The sequence below is a fragment of the Anomalospiza imberbis genome, chromosome 9, assembly GCF_031753505.1.
Source record: "Anomalospiza imberbis isolate Cuckoo-Finch-1a 21T00152 chromosome 9, ASM3175350v1, whole genome shotgun sequence".
Taxonomy (NCBI): domain Eukaryota; kingdom Metazoa; phylum Chordata; class Aves; order Passeriformes; family Viduidae; genus Anomalospiza; species Anomalospiza imberbis.
In genome coordinates, this window is record NC_089689.1 from 13,839,609 (window position 1) to 13,864,951 (window position 25,343).

Here is a 25,343-nt window from a genome sequence, read left to right on the forward strand (position 1 = left end):
ATTTGGGACCTGGGGTGTGTGGTTGCAAGTTTTGCCCTCTGCTGCCTACAGCCCTCGAGCACCCCTAATTACTGTTAGTCAGCTGCTCTCCCCCTTCTACACACCCCTAATCACACTTCTCCCTCATCAGCCTGGGAGCTCTGCAGGGGTTAACTCTGAAAAATTTTACAGTAAAGGCAGCTTTTATTGTAGTGGCAATTACAGAAAGAGAAAAAGCAATTTAGTATTTTATGTGGTTCACAGTTTCACTAATGCCACAGACTTTTAACTGACTTGAGTTGTTATGCATTAACTCACAAAAGCATGGTACACAAACACTGCTAAAATAAAAAATAACACAAGACACAGCAAATTTGAACTCCTGAAACACAGGCTTAATTCCTCAAATACCAGTAATTTTTTTATATAACAGCTTTGTTAGTGCGCTCAGCTTCAAGCCAAAGTCACTATAAAGTAAACTACTCAAACAAGGCGGCAGAAGAAAAAGAGTTTTAAAAATCTGCAAAGAATTCCTTACTTCTCTTGTGGTGTAGTTCCAAGTGCTTCCTGCATCTCCTGTCATGTGATGACAACAGGAACCTGGAAAAAAGGCAATGTGGCCAGTTGAATCAGTTGAGCTGGAACAAGGACTTTCATTGCCATAGGATATCCCTGGTGTGTTCTGTTCACTTGTAGAGTGAAATCTGTTCAGAAGACTTTCATAATCTTTAGTTCTGATGACACCATACAGCATTGCATGTCTCCAACTCTGTCTTGTCCAGTTGAGCCTTGCCAACTGTCTGGCATGAAAAATGTCATTCTCTAAAAGAAAACAGCTTCAAGGACTGGAAAAAGGTCTAGTCAGTGTTTTCTCCTCCCTTCCTTCCCATCAGGTATAGGACTGAATCTCTCCACACAAGATGAGAGGTGTTTCCAGCACTCTGCTGATTTTACAACCGTGTGAGGCAAAGTTCCTCCAAAGTATTGTATCCTTTTACCTTTGGCCTGCAAAACAGCAGAGAGGACAGACTGAGATAAGAGTAATCACCTGAATTATTTTGTTGAGCCTCAGCTTCAAATTCCAGAACTCGTAATTGTGTCTGAAGATTCACTGGCACCGCAGTGCCCAGCATGCAAACAGATGCCAACCACTTACACTGAGGCTTTTCAATTATTTCTGGGTAGCACAGTCACAAATAAAGAACTACCTTTGTTATCTTGTGGGATAAGAATGCATATGAACCCCTTAAAGTGGTTCTCACTTATCACTTAACATGGTTACACTAAAACCCTTATCAGATTAAGGACATGACTACATTACTATGCTTTAAATAAGCTAGCACTTGATATCTATGTCTGTAGTTTTTCTACAAAGGAACATCCAGGGAAGTTAAGATAAACCAACTAAACCCATGATGATAATGCATGTACGTCGAAATGCATTAAATTTCTCTGTGGATATTCTCACTGAGAGGTAAAGTAGTCTGACTTTACTGTAAAGAGGATTAAGCTACCATGAACTACAGCCATTTTCCTTTTGAATTAGATCATCCACAGAAGAGCTTAAGCACTGTAGGCTTGGTGCACTTGCTTCACATATATCCTTAATTTATCTGAATTTCCCTACAAATGGAACAAGCCTTAGTTAACCAAAAGGCTCCTTTCCTGAATTTCTGCTGACATTAAACCACATTACCAGTTTACTTGGCTTATACATGTCCTATATAAAACAGCTGAAGTTGTTTTACAAACAGCAAAACCAGAGGCACCCTTTTATAGAGCAGAGAAAAATGCCAGCAGCAGGTGTGGAACCTGGGACACATGACAGGATCACTGACTGCAGTGCTCATCCTAAGCTGTTGCTAATCTTGAAAAGCAAACAAAGAAGCAAAACTTGAGTTCAGTATCACAGTCCATCTGGAAATGTCTTATTAAACCTGAAAAGACAGACAAACAAGGCATTCTCATGGGACAAATTTCGGATGGAAGGCATTTTTGTCCTTCTGCCTGAGCTGGGCTGGCACAGCACTGGAGTACCCACGTCACTCACCTGAGGTGCCCTGATTTCATTTGGGAGAGAGCTAATTTTCTTCCAAGCACGTATAGTGCAGTGTTTTGGATTTAGTATGAGAATGCTGCTGGTGACACACTGCTGTTTTAGTTGTTGCTAAGTAGTGCTTACTGTAAATGAAGGCTCTTTCAGTTTCCCATGCTCTGCCAGCAAACAGGTGCAAAGAGGCTGGGAGGGAGCACAGCTGGTACAGCTGACCCGAGCTGGCCAGAGGGACATTCACACCACAGAATGTCATGCTCAGTAACTAAACTGGGGAGAGTTGGCCAAGAGCTGCTGATCTCTGCCTGGGAATGGGCAGGGCATCGATCACACAGTGGTGAACAGTTCTATTGTGAATCACTGGCATTTCTTTAAACCCCTCTCTTTTTCTCTCTTTCCTATTATTACTCTTTCTTTTTTTTTTTTTTAACTTTATTTCAATTATTAAGCTCTTCTTATGTCAACCCATGAGGTTTACCTTTTTCCTGATTCCCCTCCCCATCCCACTCGGTACTAAATGGTACTTACCTGCTGTCTGCAGTTAAATCATGACAAGAAGATACATTTTTAGAGGTTAAATCAGATGCACACTGAAATTTATCCATCCCACACTCACAGATGAAATGCTAACTAATGAGCAAGGAAGAGCAAACACTTCCTCAGTCTGATACTGACTCTGATGATAGTTTATCTGAATGATAAATTTTACACTTGACTAAAATGTAATTGATACAACTCACATTTCTGAGTATTGGCAGGTAATTGAGATGTGGCAAATAAAAATCCAAAGAAAATAAAGCAAAAATACATTCAACAAAGATTCATCTTGATTGCTAAAAGATAATTTGGCTCCAAATGTGCCAGTGAACAGAGAGCTCTAACTAAAATGCAAAGAAAAAGGCAATTAATTCTCCAAGTACTGTCATTATTCAGTTTTCTCCACAGCACATACAGGCAGATACCTGCAACATAGATTTTGTGCTAACCTATCTATTGCTATTACCTACAGATATGAGATATTAACATTGACAGAGGGAAAGCTTAAAAGAAATCTAACACAGAGAGATGTTGAGCTTCATTTATTTATGCCTTTGCTAATTCTTGACCTTCCCCAGAAAGATTGAGAAGGAATCTGCCTACCCAAAGAGGCAGTAGCTGCCAGAGGCACTGCTGGTCTAGCACCTGTAATCCACATGCCAGCTACAGCAACACCTCTGCACACCTGGTGCAGAAGCAGCAGCTATGCTGCCAGTGGTCCTACAGAACTCTAGAAATTGCTTTTGCTTTGTCTCCAAGCTGGTTACATTTGTCTCTGCTGTGCATCTCCAAATAACCAGCATCAAGACTAGGTTTATGTACACTAAACTGTTATACCACTTAGATGAAAACTTGGGATAGTTACATCAGATTAAATCAGATCTACATCAGATTAAATAAGAGATCAGAGAAGAGAGTCTGGCAATTAAAAAAAAAAATAAGTTAAAGATTACCTATTGTTCATGAAACAGAGAATATTTCCATCTCACATGCGCTAGTAAAATGTTTTAAATTTGTTCAATCGTCCCCTATAAGAAGAAAGAGATCACTTTTCTTACAGATCTCTGTTTCATCAATGCACAAGCCACCCAGAAAGAGCACCCCTACAACTCCCATAAATATAAGACCCTTAATGCTAGCCTATAACACAGATTTTTACTTGCTTTTTATACCAAAAGTGTGAGAATTACAGCATGCATTACATTGCGTTAAATCATTATTATTCACAATGGAAAGATTTATTTAATCTCTAGGTGAAAAATTCTTCGTGCAAGGAGTTTGGAGAGCACACTGTCATCCCTACACTCCCAACTCTGTTACTCTGTGCTTCTACCTGAGGTGGCTTAAACCTCCTTCCATGCCCATGGAGCCCCTCTGTGTCCCACCCTGCAGCACATTACACTGAGGGACAGTGCAAGGGCTCTGCCCAGGAGAGGATGGCTCCCTTTCCAGGCTGTCCCTCCTGCAAGCCACAAGGGTCCCCATCCCCTTGATCTATCACTGTCACTACTCACTGGGATATGCTATCAACAGGGACAAGCAAAAATGTTCATCCTCAAGCGGCAAATTGTACACGCGCCAGGTACTTCTGTCTGGCACAGCTTGAATCTTCTGCCTCCCTCGTAAAAAAACGTTACCTGGGGGCATGTGTGGCTGCAAGGGACCAGTCATTCAATGCATATTTCTCCTGCAAAACTTTCCTCAGCATCTGCACTGCTCTATGATTATCTGAATGCTATTCAATCTACCTCTAACTTGAGTTACATAAGCATATTTGCATCTATATTGTAAGCATTATACTAAATGAGATGGGACTGCCTATGTAATCATGCCGTGACTTTCCCTTAGGGAAACCTGGTAAAATTATGTTCCATTACATTTGTAAAATACTACCCATTAAAAGCAGGAATAAAACTTTTATGTTCATGTGAAACAAAGTACAAAAGATTCTCCACCCTTTAACTTGTATCAATTTTGATATGAAAGAAGCATTTTCCAGGCAAGAATGGAATCTGAATTTGACTTCACTACTACGTGCTTTTGGCTTTGATTGTTTGACAGTTAAACCTCTTTCCAAAATTCTGTGGGTTTTTTCCTTATTTTAACATTATAAAACAAAATAGAAGAAAATCAGTTCATCTGCCTTGAAGATAACAGATAATTTTGGAACAAATTTTCTTGGAGACTTCTTATTTGTTATTGTCTATGCCACAGAAGAGAAGAGATTCTACTGTACTATTCAGGGTCTTTTGCTGCTGGTCAATTCATTGTTTTAATTCATTGATGCTCTGGCCAACTCTCAAGTATGTCATGGGAGAACTTTAAAAATGAAGCATTCATTTAGAAGTCACACAGTAGTGATACATATACAGAGCTTCAATTTAAACCATTATTGCATACCATCCTTTTCCTTTTATAATAATCTATTAAATGCTTTCAAGTATGGAGAAGGAATAGCAACCTGTAGATCTGAATGGAGCTCAGATGACCTATAAAATACATCCTGCCTCACTGCGTGACTAGTTCCAGCTCTCATCTCTAATGGTTACTATTGTTATTCTACCATTCAGACAACCACACACATCAATTATACATTCTTCTGGGTCACAAATCCATTTTCTTAGGCAACATTTTTGTCTTAATGCATGATGCTTCCTTTTCAACCTGTGACCAAAGTTGAAGGTCTCAATATTAAAACGATATTATTTTTTCTTAAACTATGTTGATAATAGGAAAAATAGCTTCATGGAAATCAGAAGGTGCAGCTTTTTGAACTATTTAGAAGAGTGTGTTTAGACCATATATTGTCTCTTTATTACAGCAAATGTATTAGGCAGCACTTTGTGCTTTAGGTGAACATTTTTTCTTTTGTTCTATTGGTGCCTGGCAGCACAGCTATAATTAAATGTCCCCTGCCTTCTCTATTTTATGACACTTACAATTCAGTCATCTTAATTGGACTTTTCCCAAGCATATCAATGGCTGGCTCAAGAAGCAAAACTTTTCTCAGCAAAGCAAACTGAAAACCTTTCACAGTGCATTATCTCAGCAACTTCTTTGGAGTCTTTGGCTAATGTTTGCCTTTTTAAAAGTGATTATGATGACAAAAGCTTCAGATAGCTATCTGAAATAAGTCTAAGACGGGTCTCCAAATTAATTTTTTTTTTTTTTTGCATATACTATTCTCACAAACAACCCACTCATTATTTCCAAAGGGGCAAAGTAATTTCAATTTCATGGTTGACAAAATAAATAGGAGAGGGTAGCACACCACTTCCAAGAGTTTTTTGCACATCATGCATGTTCTTAAAACTCAAAGTGAGACATTCAGGGTAAGAGCCTGAAACCTCCTCAGCAAAATGTGAAGGCCAGGCCTCAGCTTTTTCCAGCCACAGGAGCCAGCAGAACCCCAGCAGCAGCAGGGCCTCGCCAGCAGTCCCAGGGGCTGGAGGAACACACCCAACCCATCACCACTCACTGGAGTGCAGAGCATCTGCCTCAAGGAGGTTGCTTCTAGCCATGGGATGCTGACACCAGAGATGCTATCAGATCAACCCAACAGGATCAAGACCAAGTCAGTGGAACAACCCCTGCAGCAAAACAGTGGTATTTTCATCATTTCCAAGCTCTAGTCTCAGCAGCTTTCTCAGCACAGAGCCAGTTTTGCTGGCTACAAGATTAAGCTCCTCTCCTGTAGGCACATTGGGCACCATAACAAAATCATGGTATGTTGAAGTCATGCAAACTGACCTACTGAGAATGGATATTTGAGATAGACAGTGAACCTTGTAGCTGAATAAGTAACTCCACAACCAAGGAAAGCATCAATTCAGTAGCAAACAAAAGCACCTCTGACAAACCAGAACAAATATGCAGATGACTGCAGAGAAACAAAAATTGCTTCATTTGTATACAGACGTACACACATAAACATTCATGTTCATATAAATGCACATTCGAGTACACACACAGCAGCAGGCACAAACCTAAACAGAACCCTGCTTGCTGGCTTTTTGCCTACTGTTTCCTCCATCCATGAGATGCTTTCTCAGGATAGTGCTGCAGTCAGAGGCTTGTGCATAATCATACCAGTCTGATTCTGAAGCATTCTCCTCATATGCTCAGTCCCTGCTGCCATCCTCATTAGGCAGGTCCAGCTTAATTGGCCTATATAAAGCAGTTCTTCCCTTTGGAGACCTATGGCCAGGGGTGTGGCATCATCAGGCAAATAATTTATAAAGTATTTTCATGCTCTCCTCATTCTTTCTGGGGTATAAGTCAGGGCAGGGGAATAATTTCTGAAGCTGGCTTAAAAAACTTAGCCCTTTTCAAGCCTACATGGGATGAGTTATCCTAACTCACTTGTCTTCTTGTCCTGGTTTCTCCCTCCCCTGGATCAGCCAAAGAAGTCACATCTCTCTAAGGACATCAACATAGAGAGTTTGCAAGGGGTTTTACTCCATGTTTAAACATGTACTGTTGTTTTCAAGACAAGCCAGTGTTCAGCATTCAGGATCTGCATGTTCTGCAAAATTCAAGAAAGGGTCTTCAGGTGCTAGGGAACAAGAAAGGATGGTAATGGAGCCGATCTCAAGAACTTTATAACCATACCACAAGGACCATATTAATTCCTAGTCTCTCACCCCTGTCACCCATTGTGCTTTAACTCATCCCACATCAAGATCATTTTTAAAGAAAACCCTTTGTTTACCCTGGTGAGGAAAGAGGCAGCCTTGCAGGAGAGCTCAAGTTGAAGGGATGGCCAAAGCTCTGCATTCCTGCATTTCACATGGTCACAGGCTTTGGGCCTTTAAAGCAGCCAGTGGGAACCATTTAGCTGAATCCTGTTCAGATCTAGGAAAACTGACAGATAAATATTATTTTAATATTTTAACACAGAGGTTTTTGGTTGGCTGGTTGATTTGTTTGTTTGTGGAGGCAAGGGGGTGTGCTAGGTTTAACTTTATTATAACTAAGCCTATATAAATGCAAATACTGTTTTCATAGATATAATTTCATAAAGCAAAACTACCCACAATCTTTAGCAGTGAAATTCAAGTGGCAACTGTGACAAGTAAAGAAAAATGAATGCAGTTAACTTCAGCCATTCCTGCTCATCTGAAAGCTTGTGTCAGTTCCTAAATAAGCTTTTCATTTTCCCTATTCAGTCTGCTGATCTTTGTTGATTTACAGCATGAATGAGCATGGCACATTGCAACTTGTAGAGTATATTTTTCCTAAATAATAAAACATTTATTGCAGACCCATCAAGCCTGCCAGTAACTTTGAATTATTATTGCAGTGAAGTACCATGTTAACAACTCATTTACATTGATGCAGAAGACTCTGGGTTAACACTATATGTAATTTAATCCCATTCAGGAGAGAAGACTCCCTAAAACATATCTAGAGCTGATAAATTACAATTTGATGGTATTTTTCTAATCAACTGTTTTTCGAGATGAGGTTGCCTTCATCAAGTCCATCTCACCCCTCACTTTCCCTGCTGAGCAATGGCAGCTGAGCAAACCATTTCCACATGGTGTTCTCAGCAAGCTCCAGCCTCAGGCTCTTCCTCCGTCAAAACAAGAAGAAAGTATATTTAGTGGAGAGCTACATAGATCTTATTGCTTTGGGAAAACAATAATGTGTTGGGCAGAGTGAGGTCTGTATTTTGGTGGCTCTTGGTTCTTGAAGGGTCTGACCTATAGCTTCATCATTGGCCTGGGATGGGTAACAGCCTCTAGCTGAGGATGCACAGGAGCACAGGCTGCAGGTGTGTGCTTGGCAGGAGCCCCCAGGGGCAGGGCAGTGCCCAACACTGCCACTCACCTCAGCTGCAGGGACCCGGTGAGAACAGAGACACCACACAAAGATGCTTCTGCCAGAGCACTCACACGTTTTGGATGATATAATAACAATAACGATGATAATGATGATAATAATAATCATAAAAAATATTAACAAATAAAAAAAATCCCCTGGGAAGTACATAATTCTCCATGTACACATCAGAAATTATCTTTTTAGTCAGAGATTAGAATCAGTGTAACACTTTTTTCCAACAGAATCCCCTTGGCATGGATGATACACTGCAAAACCCACCTACACGTGAGCGTCCTGCAACTTTACAGCAAATGCCCCAAGGCCACTCAGCACAGCAGAGGGAAGGACATGATGTCCAGCACACAGGGACATGCTGTGACTGCCTCTGGAGATGGTGGCACGGTGTTAGAGAGGGCACAAGGCACAGCACCTCCACGATGAGCAGCAGGGCTGTCTCAGCAATTCCCTGCTGCTCTGCCACAGTCAGCTGTGTACCAGTGCTGCTGACACAGCTGCAGCACCATGCCCAGGCCAGCACAGTGTTCTCAGAGCAGGCTTAGCCACCCCAAATCTGATGGGCATGGACTCCTCCTGGGAATATGCTGTGTGATATCCTATGTCACAGGATACCCAAGTTATGACCACGTTTGCATTGTAACACTCTTGCTTTGACAGATACAGTCAAACAAGTTACTACTCCTGGTGTCTTGTGGGCTTGTGATTTATTTATAAGACCTCCAAAATAAATTTTCAACAGTATTGTTTCTAATTCCTAACACCTAGTTCTGCTATTTATGAGAAATACATTCTTTCCTGAATATAATTTAATTTGCGTCCAAAAAAATCCAAATTCTTCTTGCATAACCTTCCATTTCTATCTAATAAGTTGGGAGAGATAACATCACTAACTTCTTTAGCTCTCTTGGGTACAGTCAGAGTACCCAAAATTTCACCAGATTTTGACCAAGTCCTGTCTAACAAATACTTTTTACCACATCATCAGGCACCCAGTCCATTCCTGAGATAATTCATTAATAATTTGATTTCCTTAGTCCTTTTTTAAAGACATTTCAAGTGAGCTTCTTAGCATGCTAAAGTTTCATGTCATTTTCTAGGTCTCTGAAACTGCTTATAGTACAGGGCAGAATTTTAGTTCTCCTCTATTAGTTTTGTTTGCAAAAACATTGAATTTAGTTGGGTTTTTCTTTCCATAGTACTCCAGCTGGAATATTGACTTGATTGAAAGAGCCCCCTACTTCAGTTCCATTTCAACCTCCTTCCAGGGGCTGACTCTAAATCAGCAACATGCACTGTTTCCCCTGAAACTGAACAAGCCAGAGCCTCTGTCCTACCACCAGATGCCTCATTTAACCCAGCACCAGGAGCCAGATGTCCCAGGCACAGGCAGCACTTCCAACACACATGTACTGCTCTCCTAACAGGCACTGGTGAGAGAGAGGCCACCAGAAAGCAGAATCCACGTGGCAAAAAAAAAAAAAAAAAAAAAAAAAATCCTGCTAAATCTGTCTCGTAAGTTAGAGAAATATTCCTGCATGCAAAATCACATTGCTCTTACTCAGCTAAAGTTGCATGGCTGAAAAATACAACCATAAACCCCACATCCTACCACCTAATGGTATTAAGTAATGGTAATCTAACATCATTTCAATGCCCCTTTCACATTAATTTGCTTATTCTGCTTTATTTCAAATAAATTACCTAGTTAAAATTTTTTTTGAACTGCAAGGCACAAATAAGTGAGCACTATTGTTTGCTGGTTGACTAGATAAGGACTTAAACAACTAGAGGTGAAGTGGAGGACAATTAATGTACCACCCTACTTAATTATCACACAATGCCCACTTCTCAGGGAATTAGAGCTATTATGATCTACTCCTACAAATAAATGAGAATTTTAGTTCTCAGAGGGTAATGCAATAGTTTTGGAAATAATCTTTTTATGAGATTGTGGCTTTATCAGTTATGTTTCAGAGTCAGTATAAACACTTTGTATCATAGGAGAACAACTTCGGACAGGCTTGTAATTTTAATTTCTGTACCCATATTCTTTTAGTTCACTTTTCCTATGCTCTTATTCTAGAAACTAAAGGAAAAATCAATTTGCTTCCGTAGATCTTTTCACAAAACACTATCATAACAGTAATATTCAAATAAAAATACAAATAATGATTTAAGCAATACAAATTATGTATAAATTGGCTTCCAATACAACTGAACACCCAGCAAAAGCAGTCCTGATGATGCTCAGTGGTATCCATACAGTGGAGGGTAACTCAATCACAGCTTCAAAGACAAAGAGGAAAGAATATTTCTTTCAGAATTTCACATGATTTTGTAAGACATTTTTTTATTCAATTTTTTATAATAATATTCTTTATGAGACATTTAGTCTCAAATTCTTTGAATCTTTACCAACAGAACTGCTGAGTTACTCAAATGTTGCCCAGTTTCAGAGTTTCATATTCACCTTCCCAGTAGACAGAACAAACCTAAACAGACATAAGTTTGAAAGCAGCTTGACCACAAAAGAAAGCTTTAGGAGACCCAAATAGTGGACCATATGTGATATCAAATGGGCAAGCCATTAGCATCAGCTGTGAACATATTGTACCAACTGGGAATGAAAATAAAACATTCAACTACCAACTGTTATAATCTGTAAATAGTCAAACCAATTCCTCTGGGTTCCAAAAATACATGAATAGGGTGACTCATTGGGCCCCCATTGTCCTGGTCATAGGTAATGCAGCAGATTTGCTCCTAGGGAAGGAAAAAAAAAAAAAAAAGCCCACACACAATAACCAGAAACTGTGGTTAGTGAGATCTGATACTAGCAACAGTCTTTGTATATTAAAAGACTCTTGGGCTTTTTGAAACTATATCTAAGGATTTCACGTTAGGGATAACAAAATAAAGAATTCTTTTGAAGCAACTTTTCTCTGTACAATGTGAAACATTAAAAAAAATATATCCCCATTGCAAATTATGTTGAGAAACTGGCAGAATGCTAGAAAATTTATAGAGGGCACCAAACTACCGAGAATTCATTGTACAGCTGGCAAGTGCACTCTTACCTACTAGTTGCTTCACATTTAATAATGCATGTTATGAACAGATGGATAGAATGTCAATAAGGCTCTCTGTATCATCAGTGGTAATGAAATAGTGGACTTTGAATGCTTAATAGCACAGAAAACAAAAAGCCTAGAGGAAATTTGTCAATGTCGTGCATGCAATACTTCAGCAGTGCTTTAACACTGTTAGTGTGAGGCCATATGTTTCTTCTAACAGGATCTACTGGAGTTGGGTGCCAAAAAAAGTTTGACACATTTTTTTTAACTCCTACAACATGTTAAGAGCAAATACCCTGTGAATCAGTCAAGCCGAGTAGTCAGCAGAAGTGCAATATCATTACTCTATTTTACTCCTTTTCTCAATGAAAAGAAGTTATGGGAAACTTACTAGTAAACAGTGTTCTTTATACCTGTTTCAGAAATACGTTTGAAAGTAATCTCTTTGCAATTAAATATAGAAATAAAGGCACTAACATGTTAGGCAGTAGATCTCATTGTAAAGAGCTGAAGAAGATGTGAATTCAGAAAATACTGCAAGGGAAGAAGAAAATATACATAGCAACATCTAGACATCAGACACATAGGAATAAAATAAAAAATTCTCTTTGGCCAAATAATCTTAGTCAAAACTCAGCTAAAATAGCCAGCAAAAATGCCTTGGAACAGTCAGAACGAGGAGGACAGCAGCAAGCGGCCATTCCGAGATGCAGACCTCGGGAATATGAGGGAATGAGCCCACCAGGTGCAGGCTTTCTCAGTAAAATGGACGGACAAACAGCAGCCTGGCAGGTAGCAGCACCTACAAAGGCTACAAGGGCACCTGGAGTGGTGTTTCCAACCTGCACACTTTTCAGGGAAGCTGTCCTCAGTATTTCAGGAAGTGTTAGAGAGCTGTGGCAGGTAAGCCTCTATGAAACACCGAGATCTCAATTTCCACAGTACAGGTGGAACCCTAAGCATGTGAAGTCAGCAGAAATCAATGCAAGTTTAACTACTGATTCTGGGAGAACAATTAGGCAAGCACTGAGTCTCTAACAGTCTGAAAACTCCTCAGGAAAGGCTCAAGTACTTTGAGGAGAAAACCAATACTTTCTGCCTTGAGACTCACTCCTAAGTGGCGAAACTCCCCATCCATGCCCTACTTCCCCACACTGTCTCCTGGGCTCCTCCAGTGCTACCCAGTCATGATGCTCTGAGGTGCACGCCATGCTTGTCAGCCAGGACACCCAAAAATGTCCCTTTGATTTCAAAGCCACCACACAAGGCCACTGTGGGATGGGATCTCTACCACCACTGAACTCAGCTGTGTAAACATTTCTTGTGTTCAAAATTGGAGAAGTTTGACAAACAAACAGCATTTCCTTAAAAAAAACAAGCTAGAAATGACAGCCAAAAGCTGTGTAAGCCATTTCAATTTCTTCCCCTTTCCTGCAAGCCAGAACACTCATAACTAACAAAAACAAAAAAAGTTGCACTAAAAAAAAAGCAAAATTTTCAGCTGCCTGCAGTTTTTGGTCTGTATAGCACCAATATCCACCAGCATGCAGCAGGAGACTGCAATTGCTTCCTTGCAGAGGGGAAGGATGTGCAGAGCAATAGAACTTATTTCCCAGTGCCAGGAATGCATTGGCTTGCCTGTGCTCTGAGCTGGCACAGGCTGGATCCCTTCCTGCAACCCTGAACCATGCAAACACAGGATTGGCCCACACTAGTAAGCCCCCTGAAAACTTGTTATAGCGCTCTGCATTTCCCTGCATGAACGTATTTCAATTTCTCCTGAATAAGGAACCCAGGACTTCCAAATCAGACCTCAAACTTAAGGAGAGCATCACCCTCCTTTCTCTTGCCTTCTGTTTCCTGGGAGGTGTTCTGAGTTCTGACCTCAACAGCTGCACCTAACAAGAATGAAGTGAATTTTGTGCAAGCTGCAGAAGTACAAAGATTAAGCAGTATGCAGGTTTTCTGTGAAGCAGAGCAGCAAGAGGTGAGAAATTCAGAACCAAGTAGCAGTTGGGGATCCTCACTCACAACGACAAGAAGAGCTGTGCATCAAGAAATAGAAAGAAAGCAAAGGGACTTATCTCAAATCGCTGATGACAATAGGCTGCTTATCAGACTTCTCATAGCTGGAATCTCCTGTGTTCTTTGGACCCCGAGAAAGAGAACATGAAGAAAATGCTGTGGTGAGCATCTGACTGTTGTATGGTTTGAAGGTAAATGTAGTTCTCGGCTTAGAAGGTCTTAGGTGGGTTTTTCAAAACCAAAAAGATATTGATAAACTGAAGAAAGTTTCTTAAGGGAAAAAAATGTATAAATATTTAACATGTGTAAAAGCTATCAAGGAAAAAGGACATAACTAGAAATAATGGAAAGAAAAAGCTTAAGCTCAACAGAGTATTGGGAAAGTCTTCCTGACAGCGAGATGTATTAGCCTGTGAAATAGTCTCCCAAGGAGATATATGGAAGCTTTCACTTGGGATTTTAAAAACTAAAGTTGACATAACACTAAAAAAATGTTCTCAATGAAATAATTCTACACTGGCAAAAAAGCAGGCAGGATGATCTATTAAGTCTTTTCTAAGTGTCTTCAATCTTTGATGGTTTAGGAACATATCTTGAACAGCCAAAGGTTATCAGAAAGGAGCTTCTTCAATTAATATGATGAACAACAAGATAACAAAGGTGATCACTGTGGAAGCCTATTATAAACAATCTCTCTAAATACAAAAAAGGAGATGCTTTTCAGACAATGGAAGTTTTACCCAAGACCTGACAAATATAACCTCAATCCACCAGCTTTCAAATGCATGCTTAGTTTTAAGTATATCCTTATTTCCCATTAATTTAAAGAAACACAAACCCATGTCTGAAATGAACTTAAACAGGTTTCCCAAGAGTCTTTAAAGAATTTCATACTCTCTACACAGACCTGGGAAATGCTATGAATAAGCAGATTTAAGCAAACAATACTATTTGGTACACATGTATATTAACACCTTTCAAGTCTCCACTGACCTGTTCTGCATGTCCATCTGAAACTGTTCTGCCTTATCATACATTGGCATATCATTATCAATATCAATATTTAGCACAAACTGTTTCATTCACTGCTCCAAGATAACTGACAAATAGTTAAACAAAGCCATGGAAATAATGAATTGCTGAGTTAGTGTTTGAGAATGAAAATAAAGAAAAAGCGGTCAGTAAATATAACCTACAATAATTTTTTCAACTTTGTCTTGCCAACAACTTATTAAACACTCAGATACAAAGTAGATGTAAACTATTTCCTCTAGGAACATTACTGAGCGTAAATCAGGGCTGATTTAGAAGGAACTCTCCATTTACGTGCTTTAAATAACAACACACTATTTGTATATATTAAAAAAATATCCATCCTCTATATCCATGGAAGTGCAATATACACCTTAATAATAAAAGTATCAAATATCTTTTCATCTAGAAAGCTGTATTTGCAAATATTAAGTGACTCTACAGCACAGGTGTCCCTCACTCTCTCAGCCATATTTTAAGTCCTTCACCCACTTCCACCAGGGCTTTATCCAAAATAACTCCCCAGTTTGACAGAAACACAAAACATCTTCACTGTCAATCACAGGAGTTTCTTCTAAGGAGAGAGACTGGGGAGGAGGAGAAGAATTAGCTCATGGTCCACTCTCCTACCCATCCCACTGCTCCTTGGTCAGCTGAGTACCCCACCACCCCACAGGGGCCACTGCTCCCCTTCCTCACTCCACTTGGACCCTTCCTACCTTTTCTCCCCACACCCTTTTATTTTTCCCTCTTATTATAAGACTTTTCAGAAGCATTATTACTATTATTGTCTGAGTTTTACAGCTGGCACCTCATCCCCTGCTGCACTAAATCAACACTTGTGAAAGCAGCAGCCTTCAAGTGACTGAGTAGAGCTGCTGCTTGCAGAAGTGTCAATTTGGTGCAGCAGGGGATGGGGTCACAGCTGCCAGAGAAGAGAGGCCTTATTTTATGCCTCAAAATGATAAAAATGTCAGAGGGGAGGGAAATCTGTACAAAATATAAAGAGGATGTAGAACAAAGAAAAGAAAGAAGAGGGGGAAAGGGTTCAAAAGAATGAAGAAAGAGGAAAATAGCACTGCACAATGGAACAAAATCATTGCTCAATAAGATACAGGATTTTTGTAAGTAGGCACTTTCAAGTTAAAAACAAGTCATATGCATATCATAAAATATAAACCTGATGATAGTACCCTTCTGCTCTGGGGGGGAATCTCTGGCTCATTAAACTGAAATTATTGTCTTAACTACATCTGTGATAAGTTAGGATATGCTTCCAAGCACAAATACTGGGCATAAAAAGATTATTTCACAGAGGGCTTGGTTTTAAGTGGAAATTTAAAGTAGAAGACTGAGAATCCTGCATTCAGAAATTTCAGTCAGCAAAAGTGAATAAAAGTTTTACTCATGTTCTGGAGTAAACTTGGGCACCTCTAAATCTACCACTGTTTAGAGGCTCCCATTTGAAAGCACCTACCTATTATTTTGTATGCTTAAAGGGAAATAAACAAAAAGAAATGTAAATCCAAAAGAAGTCACAATTTTTGCTTTACACACTTATAAATAAGTGAATCTAATGCATATTTCAAATACCAATATCAATAATGTTTTGCTTTTAAGGATTTCTTTTGTTTCTTCTAACCTTTCTCTGGGAGCTGCTGCTTTACTCTCTATTAATTTTCCAGTGTGTACTTGTAGTAAGGGAAAATAAATGGGCTACACAGCTTAAACACATAGCCCTGCTAAGAAAAATGAAAAAAATCAAGTAAGGACACCATTTATCTATTTCCACAGAAAAGTGAATCCACCTCCCCTTCACTGCTGTTATGCTTTGACAGACCATGGCATCCCAGGTAGAGCGGAGAGGATTCCTGAAAATGCAGTGCACTGCTGCACAATTGCCTCATTCAAGGCTCACAGCCCTCTCAGCTGCATGTTACCATTTGCAGAATTTTTTGCACACATGAATATTGAAAGTTGCTGCTGGGTCAGCCCTGGGTACAGAGAAGGCCTGGAAGAGCAGAGGTCCCATTTTTCCTCAGCAGTTTATTGAGAAACACAACCAGCTCAGCTTAGTTAAAATTCTGTGCTCAGAAATCCATCCTGCTCCCTTTTAAGGCAATAGCAAAGCTCCCTTTAGTCTCCAAAATTTGCCTCTGTAGGTCACCTTATACATAAAAAAAATCCAGCATTGATATATGTAAACAATGAAGAGTATAATTTCTGTAACTGGTCTTGGAATACAACATTAGTCATTTTTCAAAGACTTTTTGGAAGGAGCATATTTGCAGGACAGATTTCAAATGTGGTCTCAAAACTCAAACACTTTATCACAAGAATTCATTACTCCCCTTATGTCCACTTCATTTTGCAAAGTAAATTGTACAGCCCTTCAGTTCCTATCACTATTCTGTTGCCCATCTGGCAGTCATCACTCTTTATTGATACTCATGTTTGACTCCATGCTTCATGCTCATAAATCTTGAAAAGATACAACCATTCCTTTCTTCACAATTTGTCAAATTTAAACACAAATATTAAAAAAAGGCCACAAAACACTCCAGCCTCCAACTACATCAATACTGAAGTCAATATTCAACAATGACTACTAGCCTAGGTATGTGGCATTGTTTTTCTCTAGTGATCAGACTAACAATACAAATAGCAGACTAATTATTAAATAAAAACCTCCTTGTTCAGTTGATAGAGCCATTAGGTGCTAAAAAAGCCACATTTGGGTTCTAGCAAGACTAACACAGTGTCATCTCGCTATATTATATCAACATATTGATCTGTCAGTCTAATTGTATAGCATTCTTCAGGCTTGTTCTAACCTTACACAAAAAGGCCTCCCAGATCAAGCAGAGCTGTTAAGTTGGTTACAGCTCAGCCTATATAAAACATACAATTTGCAGAAACAAGAGCAAAAGATGCACATTAGGCAGGTCATCAATTCAAATACTTCTCTAAACCTACTCCTTGCAGCAATACCAATGTAATTGACAATTTCTTCATGAACAGAGGTAGAACAGTGACATTAAGCAAATTAGTAATTATCAAACAGATCTGTGCCCTTTTCATTTACCTTCTTCAGCTGGTAGGTGTTCGTTCAGCTCATTGTGTACATCAAATTACAAGAATGCCTCAGACCATCATCAGAAAGTGTTTGCACAGTATGAACAGTGGAATTACCAAAGACAGAGAGCTATTCTCCTCCTGCCAAATTCCTGTCTTTTACAAGATCTAGAGTGTTTCCATGAAAAGTCCTCCAGTAAGAACTCCTCAGTTACTTCTCAGCATTAAATGTGCTTCTCAGTTATTAAAAAAAAAAAGGAGGAGGAAGTGAGAAAGCAACCTTTTACTTTGATCTTTACATAAATCACCTATTCAATGTAAGCATACATGGAGTATAAAGCCCAAGTTCTTTAAAATGAGCCTAATTTTCTACTGTCACTAATTCTTTCTCCTTGTTTTCCTTCCCTTGAACTATAAACAAAATACCACTGCCCATTCAGCAGCAAGAGTCAATTCAACTATTCCTGGTCCCCTAAGCTCAAAGTTTTGTTCTAGATCTGCTCTTGTACTGTGTCATTCTGAATTAACAGACAGGAGACTTTTCATAGTGCTGAAAATGAACCATGGTTAAACAATAACTCAAACACTTCAGTAATCCCTACAAAAACTAAATAAATATTTATAAATCCAAATGTTTGTAACACTGGTTTAATTCCAAGAATTTTTCAAGTAACTGATTTTTTAAAAGTCAGAATTCATAGCCTTAAACACTGGAATGAGCAGGTACTATTAAGAAATAATAGTATTTTACACAATTATCCATTATAATCTATTTCACAATAGCCTAAAATTGCATACATATAGCCAAGAGTATTGTATTTACAGTTACAGGACTACCACGGTGCATTTCCACACTTGGGATTTAACTTCTAAGGACTGACATGGGTCACTGAGCTACTTGGGATGGCAGTATGAGTTTGGAGGACACCTAGAGACTGGGATGCTGGGCAGAGGATGTCAGCAAAGGACCATCTAAAGCTGTGTTCATCCCACAGCCCCTTCCTGCCCTGCCCTCCCCCCACCAGCCATACTGCTCACTGCTCCCAGACCCATCAACACAGCTGCTGTCCAGAGCAGAACAGGATCTGACCTGCCTTTTAACCAAAACCAGAGAGGTTTTATCAGCTCCTGCGCCCAGCCCAAACCCACGGCAGGGCACAGCCAGCTGCAATGGCCTCGGATGCTGTTGGGTCCCATAAACACTACTAGATTATTTCTAAAATGCTCTCAAGCACGAGGGGAAAAAACATTACCATCCATTAATTCTTAGCCTATCAACGATTGTGGAAGTGGAGCAAATATTTATTTCTAACACGTGTGTTGCCATGGAAACAGCTGCAGGACGCCGTTCGCTCCGAGGGCTGTGCGGAGGATCAGGCGCTGCGCCGGGCTCCAGCCGGGCAGCACCCGGCACCCGGGACAGCAGCACCCAACAGGAGGCTGCCTCGGCCTCCCAGGGAGGAGGACGGGGAAAGCAGCACCAACTCCCAAAAAGCCACTGCAATTTATGCTCGAGCAGCTCTGACCTACTTTGTAAGTAGGGAGTTATCTCATTAATTTGCTCAAAATAGCAGATCATTCTGTGTGAAGGGATGAAAAACAAAATCCATCATTTCCACTGCAGGAGAGCCACCAAAATGAGACAACTCCATGCTTGTCACTGCAGCTGTAGATCCTTCTCTGAGGTAGTAAACAGATGACCTGACAATCTCTAGTTACAGTGAGAGACAACTGAAGCCAGCAGCCCTCTGCAAGCTGAGCACTGGAGAGGCTGGTCTGGCCCAAGGCGTTCCACATTGCAGCTGGCAGCACCGAGCTGAGCAGTCCTCGTCCCACACATGGCCCCACAGGATCCCCCCTCACTGAAGGGCTCCACAGTAATATCTGGTGACTTCTAAAAGGGAAGTTCACCCACATTTTGGTTACTAGTCAGTCTACAAGCTTCTCCTCAAAGCTTATTTGTCCTTCTAAAGGATATATGCATAGACTTGGTAAAAAGCAAACAAGAAAATTTAATTAATACTAACCCTATGGCTTTTTCGTTTTGCTCTTAACAAATAGTTCCTTGATCTTTTCTGTATGATTAATTTTTTTTTGCCTCCATACATGCAATTAATTTTGTTTTCAGGTTTATATTATGGATATATTAAACACAGCACATACATACATGAGCATGTTCAACTAGTATTCAGATGGAGGCATGGGAGAATTCCTTTAAAATAAAAATCAATATTTCAGTCCAATTATAACAGAAACCAAATCTTCAAACACTGGAGTACAATGTAGCTACCCTAGAGAATAGATATTTGGGTTTCTGACCAGCAGTAAGTTTGTAATTGAACAGCTGCAGAAAAGAGAGGAAATAAACATACAGCAAATTAGTTTTCAAGCCTATCTTCACAGAAAATTTCTACTGTACTGTGCTTTCGATCACAACATGATAAACAGAGCTCCTCCTTTCCTTCTCTGTTCTTCTACAAAACAAATTAGAATGGTCTATATAAGTTTAACCTATTGTATTGCATAATCCCTCACTCACAGAAGCAAATTAGACACAGAGTAGCTTAAGAACTTAATCTATTCACAACTCTAAGGAGTGTCAGATCCCAAGCAGTAATTAATTTATTAAACAGATCCAATCCCTTTTCAAACATTTTTACTACATTTTGTTTAAAAATGGTAACTTTTTCTTGTAGTTTTTGGTTGGTTTGGATTTTTTAAGTGCCTCTGTCATTACCAGCATTGCAAACAAGGTATCAATAAAAAAGGGCAAAGCAAAATTTTAATCATACTTACTTTAAAAGTGTAAACCCTGTTTCTAGATTTTCAGAGAAAATGGAGAAAGGCATAAAAAATATGAATTTAATTCATATATATGTATCTGCACCTATTTATTTTGATATAATCTACTGGTGAAGTCATAAATGTTTAAATCCATCGACTGCGTTTGTTCATTTCCCATTTTCAGGAAAAAAAGAAAAAGGAGGTTCTTTACTACAGTACAAAGAAAAATGCTCTAATACCAAAAGATCCAATTAAAATAATAGGGCGATTTGTTTCAGTAGGATTTCACACATACAAGAGAAATGCTAACCCTGGGGAGAATGTTCTCAGCTCATTTAACAATATATGTTTCCTCTGATATGAAAACTTTAGCTTTTGCATTATAACATCATTGCTAACAAGGCACACGTGTATATCGCATCAGTAGATGGAAACACGAATGTGGGAGGAATTGTAATAGTTCTTTATCCATATCGCACTCCTCTCAGGATGGACTTGCATCTGTTGTTTACTCACCTGGGTAGCTTTTTCCTCTCCACACATTTAAAACACACACTCAAAAAAGGTTCTGTACTCTGAAAGACAAGAAGATAAGTAAAAAACTAAGATACACTAGTCAGGAAAAAAAAAATGAAGGGAATCAAAGGAAGAATTCGTATTTCAGTTCTAGGACTACCAAAACATTTGAAAGGACAGCTGGCATACAGCTTTTTTCCACCAGCCAAAAGAAAGCCAATCTGTTCCCAGAGTACAGAGTATTCTAGGACGCCTTGGGCAGGGGGGCTGGGCAGGGCTGCACAGGTGCCAGGAGCTCCTGGGCTTCTGTCAGCAGCCAGGGACAGCAGCAAACCTGAAATCTGCAACTCAGGAGGTGCAGTTCTTACCCAGGCAGTCTCAATGGTATTGAAATAGAAAAGCTAAAATTATTAGGTCATTAGATGTTTACTTCCCATTTTTGTGTACCTGGAAAGAAACTCTGATTGGAGATGAGCTTTTTAATTTTTAACTGGTTTTATGAGTCAGTTAAAGATAGGCAGGACTAGCATCTGATGTCACTGAACAATTTCTAACACCTGGATATTTTAACATTGCAATAAATTCACATTCCAAATGTTCCTGTTCATACCAGCATCTAATTTTCTCCATTTGTAAGAGAAAGTTCAAATTTGACAAGTAAAGCCATTAATAAGGGAAGATTTATTTTTGTAGATCACTTTCCACTGACATTAAGCACACAAATATTCCTACCTAACTGTGAGGACAAATGTAATGCTAAGATCTGAAACATCAAATCCCTAAAAGAATTTAAGAAATAATCTCAAATTATAGATACAGTCCTACAGTCAAAATGTCAAAATTATGTCCAACCAATTCAGGATAGAAACATGAATGATGTGATTAGGAATTTCATAAAGCCTACATAAGGGACAGCACTCTAGGAAAAAGCTGGTCTCCAAATACTTTTTTTCTGCAATACAGTACTTGTAAGTCTAGAACTAAAACTTGCACATGCCTTGTATATTTGATTGACTCCATAAGGTTTTCATCTAAATTCAAAACATAACTGTGTTTAGATATATTTGAACATTTTATTGCATTTAGTTATGAGAGATGTATTTTTCCTGAGAGAACCTAGGGCACACAACATTGCCAGATCATTCCAAACAAGTTAATTCTGAAATGGGCTTGAATCAATAACACAAAACAGGCGGTAAAGCCAATTTTTACGGTAGTCATGGTTTCATAAAATAATATCAAGACAGTCAGATTGTAAGCTCCCTGCATCTCAAATATAATTTGCAACCAACTCTAAGCACAAAGAGGAAATAGACAGACGGAAGACATAGATAAAAACAAATGATAGATAGATGAAACAAAAGGAACTGGAGGTAAAGAAAGAATGCAGAGTAGTTGCCATTCAACACAGCGTGCAAAAAAGCCAAACAAGTGCATCATGTAAGTAATTCAAAGCAAATAGAATGTTTTTCTTCATTTAGGCTTTAAAATTGTTATGAAAAGCCTCTTTTTTCACTCTATCTGTAAGACATAGGCAGACAGGGGATGAATGTATAAATATGTTGCTGCAATACATGGCTTTTAATGAAAATGGATTTTTAATGATCCCAAAAGCTACATTTCTCTCTGACTTGCTCCATTTCCAGTCTCTCAGCATGAAGTATGCACAGCAAATGCACTGGTTTTGCATGTCCTTCACCAAATCCCAGGACAAGCAAGCGTCCAAGCACTGTAAAAACCAGAGCTGCCATTATGCAGAACAGATACAGAAAAGCTGCACGTCCTTCACTGCTTTTATTGAACTTTCAGAGCTCAGTGACACTGCTGTGCCTTCTCCCACAGCAGACCCCAGTGTGGGTTACCTTGCACTCCATATGCATAAATAAAGGATGATGCATGGCAATGTGCCTTGCTGTTGTTCTCTGCATCAAGGACACTTGTTAAAAGTGTGCCATTCCTCCCACTCCCCCAAGCAGGTACATTGTGTTGAAGTGCTCCATGTAAAACTCTGAGCACACAATACCAGAGGATTTAGTTCACAAACGAAGAGAGGTCACAAGGAGGAAGAGGCTGATGCAATCCATAGCCTTCTTGCTATCTGAACACAGTGAATTCTTCTTTCCAGTGTCAAAGTTCCCCTTTCAGTCAGTAATAAACAAAAAATGCACTGAATTATGTACAAAAATGTACCAGCTAGTATAAATACCATTTTTTCCTGTTTTTTCATGTAGGCAATAATATTTTTTTTTAGATTTAAGCATCATCATAGAATAAAGGAACATTTTCCTTACTTTATCACCATCTATGAAGTTTTATCTACAAATATTTTCTGTAAGGCGGGTCCATAGATTAGGAAACCCTAATATAGTTGTCATAAAACCAAGATAGCATTCAAAATGAGCTTGGACTCCTGTATTCACTTCATGTTCAATGCTTCAAGGTAAGGTTTGTGCAACCCACGTTACTTGGACAAAAAACATCTCCATATTTATTTCCTGTGTTATCATTTTTGCTTCTTTGAAATAATAGAAGACAGAAGGAATCCAAAAATAGAACACTGATGAAAAAGATAATGACTGAGAGGTGCCACGCAATCGGTTAACAAATGCTCCTATCCATTAATGAGTCAGAGGGCACAGCCTTTTGAAGGGCTCCACAGAATCACAGAATCAACTATTTACATCACCTAACAGACAAACAAACAAGAAAAAAAGGCCCCTAAAAACCCCATTTGTTGGGCACTTTCAAATTCATCGGTTTTTCTATTTTTTCTGCTCTCCTGACTCAGAGTGACTTCCAATTAATATTTACCAAATGTCTCTCCCTTCTTCATTTAAATCAGTTCAAAAACTGCACCTGTTTCATGAGACCTATGTGTGCTTCTGACAGCTGATATTTGAGAAAAAAAACAAAGAGAACTTAAAAATCCTAACTAACTACATTGAAATGTAATCAAGAAAGAGAGAGCTAAGATTAGCTCTGCCAGTACAAGACATCAGCAAGGCACGTGGGGGTACCCCAGGGACACATGTGGATATATATGTGGTGCACAGCCTGGGAAGGACCCCACATGTCTCATGCCATCAAATGTGCCTGAAATTCAGCAACAGCACACAGCAGTTACTGAGTGCCCTGGAGAAACCATATTTGCCTCATTCCTCTAGAAAATAAGGCAAAAAACCACTTGCAATAGTGCCACAAAACAAAACAACAAAATCAAGCTATATTACTCAAAGCCAGAGCTCATTTTAAACAATAACGTGGGAAGAGATTTGAAAACAAGAAGCAGACACTGTGCACGACAGCCAGAGGATGCCATCAAAGCCAAGGCACAGACAGCTAAAGCCATTTGCCAATGTACAGATTCACTCCAAGCTTCACTTAAAGCTATCACTGCTTCTACAGAGTACAGGGAAGGAACCAGATTTGCCCTAAAAGGCTGTACAGGATTCTTTTACATACACTTTTGCTAATACATAACAAAGCACTTTATACTGCACTTTTGTTGCTTCATTTTAGCAGTTCTCCCACATTATCTAGATGAGAGACAATTGCACAATGGTAAATCTTCTTAGAAAGCATCCTAAATGAGAGGGAAGATCTTGCCTCTAAAATACACAGAAAAGATCACAAGTCTGTGGTGTATGCTGAGGTATTCTGCCTGGGATTCTTTAAAGAGAATTTGGTGACGAAGACACTTGCAGCTTTTTGAAGCAGTTTCCTTCAGTACTGCCAAATTTCAAATTATTTTTCTTTTCCTGGCAGCTGTTAAGGAACTGGTGTTACTGGAGCAGATTATCAGCCATAGGACTGTCTTCTATGGCAGTCAGCAGAGTCCCATGCCCACAGGAGTTTGGGGGATGTGTCAAGCTGCTGGTCCAAGCCCAGGGATTGTGACATGACCTTGAATGTTAGAGATTCATGCACATTTCTGCATTATTTCAGAGATCCCTCCATTCCAGAGTACCCTTAACAGGGTTTAGGTCACTTCTGTACCACAGCTCATACAAAACAACTTCCTGCATATTTCTGTCAAGCTAATGGACAAAAATCAAAGAATGTACAACCTTAAGGCATTTTAATGTGTTATTTTCAACTGCCTTATTTAAATTGTATCTTTTTTTAAAGCAACATCTTATATCCTTGAGTCATATTTGTTACTTCCCTATTAAAATGCACCTCCTTTCTCACTAATAGAGCATTTTAAATTATGGTCACACATTTTAAAATTCCTACTCACTATTAATCAAAACCGTAATTCTCATAAATTTAAGCACAGGTTGCATTCCGGATGCAAATAGTTCACATATTCTATATGTCTTACATGTATTTCAGAGAATGCAAGTTAAAAAACATTTAATCAGTCTAAGATTAAAGTTTATTTCCACTGACTTGAACTACTTTTGAATGTGAAAGACCCAACA

General features: G+C 39.2%; 1 long non-coding RNA gene across 7 annotated transcripts in view; it reads right to left on the bottom strand.

Moving 5' to 3' along the window:
• Positions 1-775: 775 nt before the first annotated feature.
• LOC137479351 (uncharacterized) overlaps positions 776-25,343 on the bottom strand; it is a 30,293-nt gene continuing 5,725 nt past the window's right edge. The window contains exons 4-7 of one of the 7 annotated variants that reach the window (XR_011002179.1): positions 20,920-20,978; positions 11,060-11,176; positions 7,281-7,432; positions 6,968-7,094 (exon numbers count right to left, since the gene is read on the bottom strand). This is a non-coding gene — a long non-coding RNA (uncharacterized lncRNA). Of the gene's footprint in view, positions 985-6,967; positions 7,095-7,280; positions 7,433-10,423; positions 11,177-19,792; positions 19,964-20,919; positions 20,979-25,343 lie in introns of those variants that run through there. The other 6 variants (XR_011002180.1, XR_011002181.1, XR_011002183.1 and 3 more) reach the window with 6 other exon arrangements.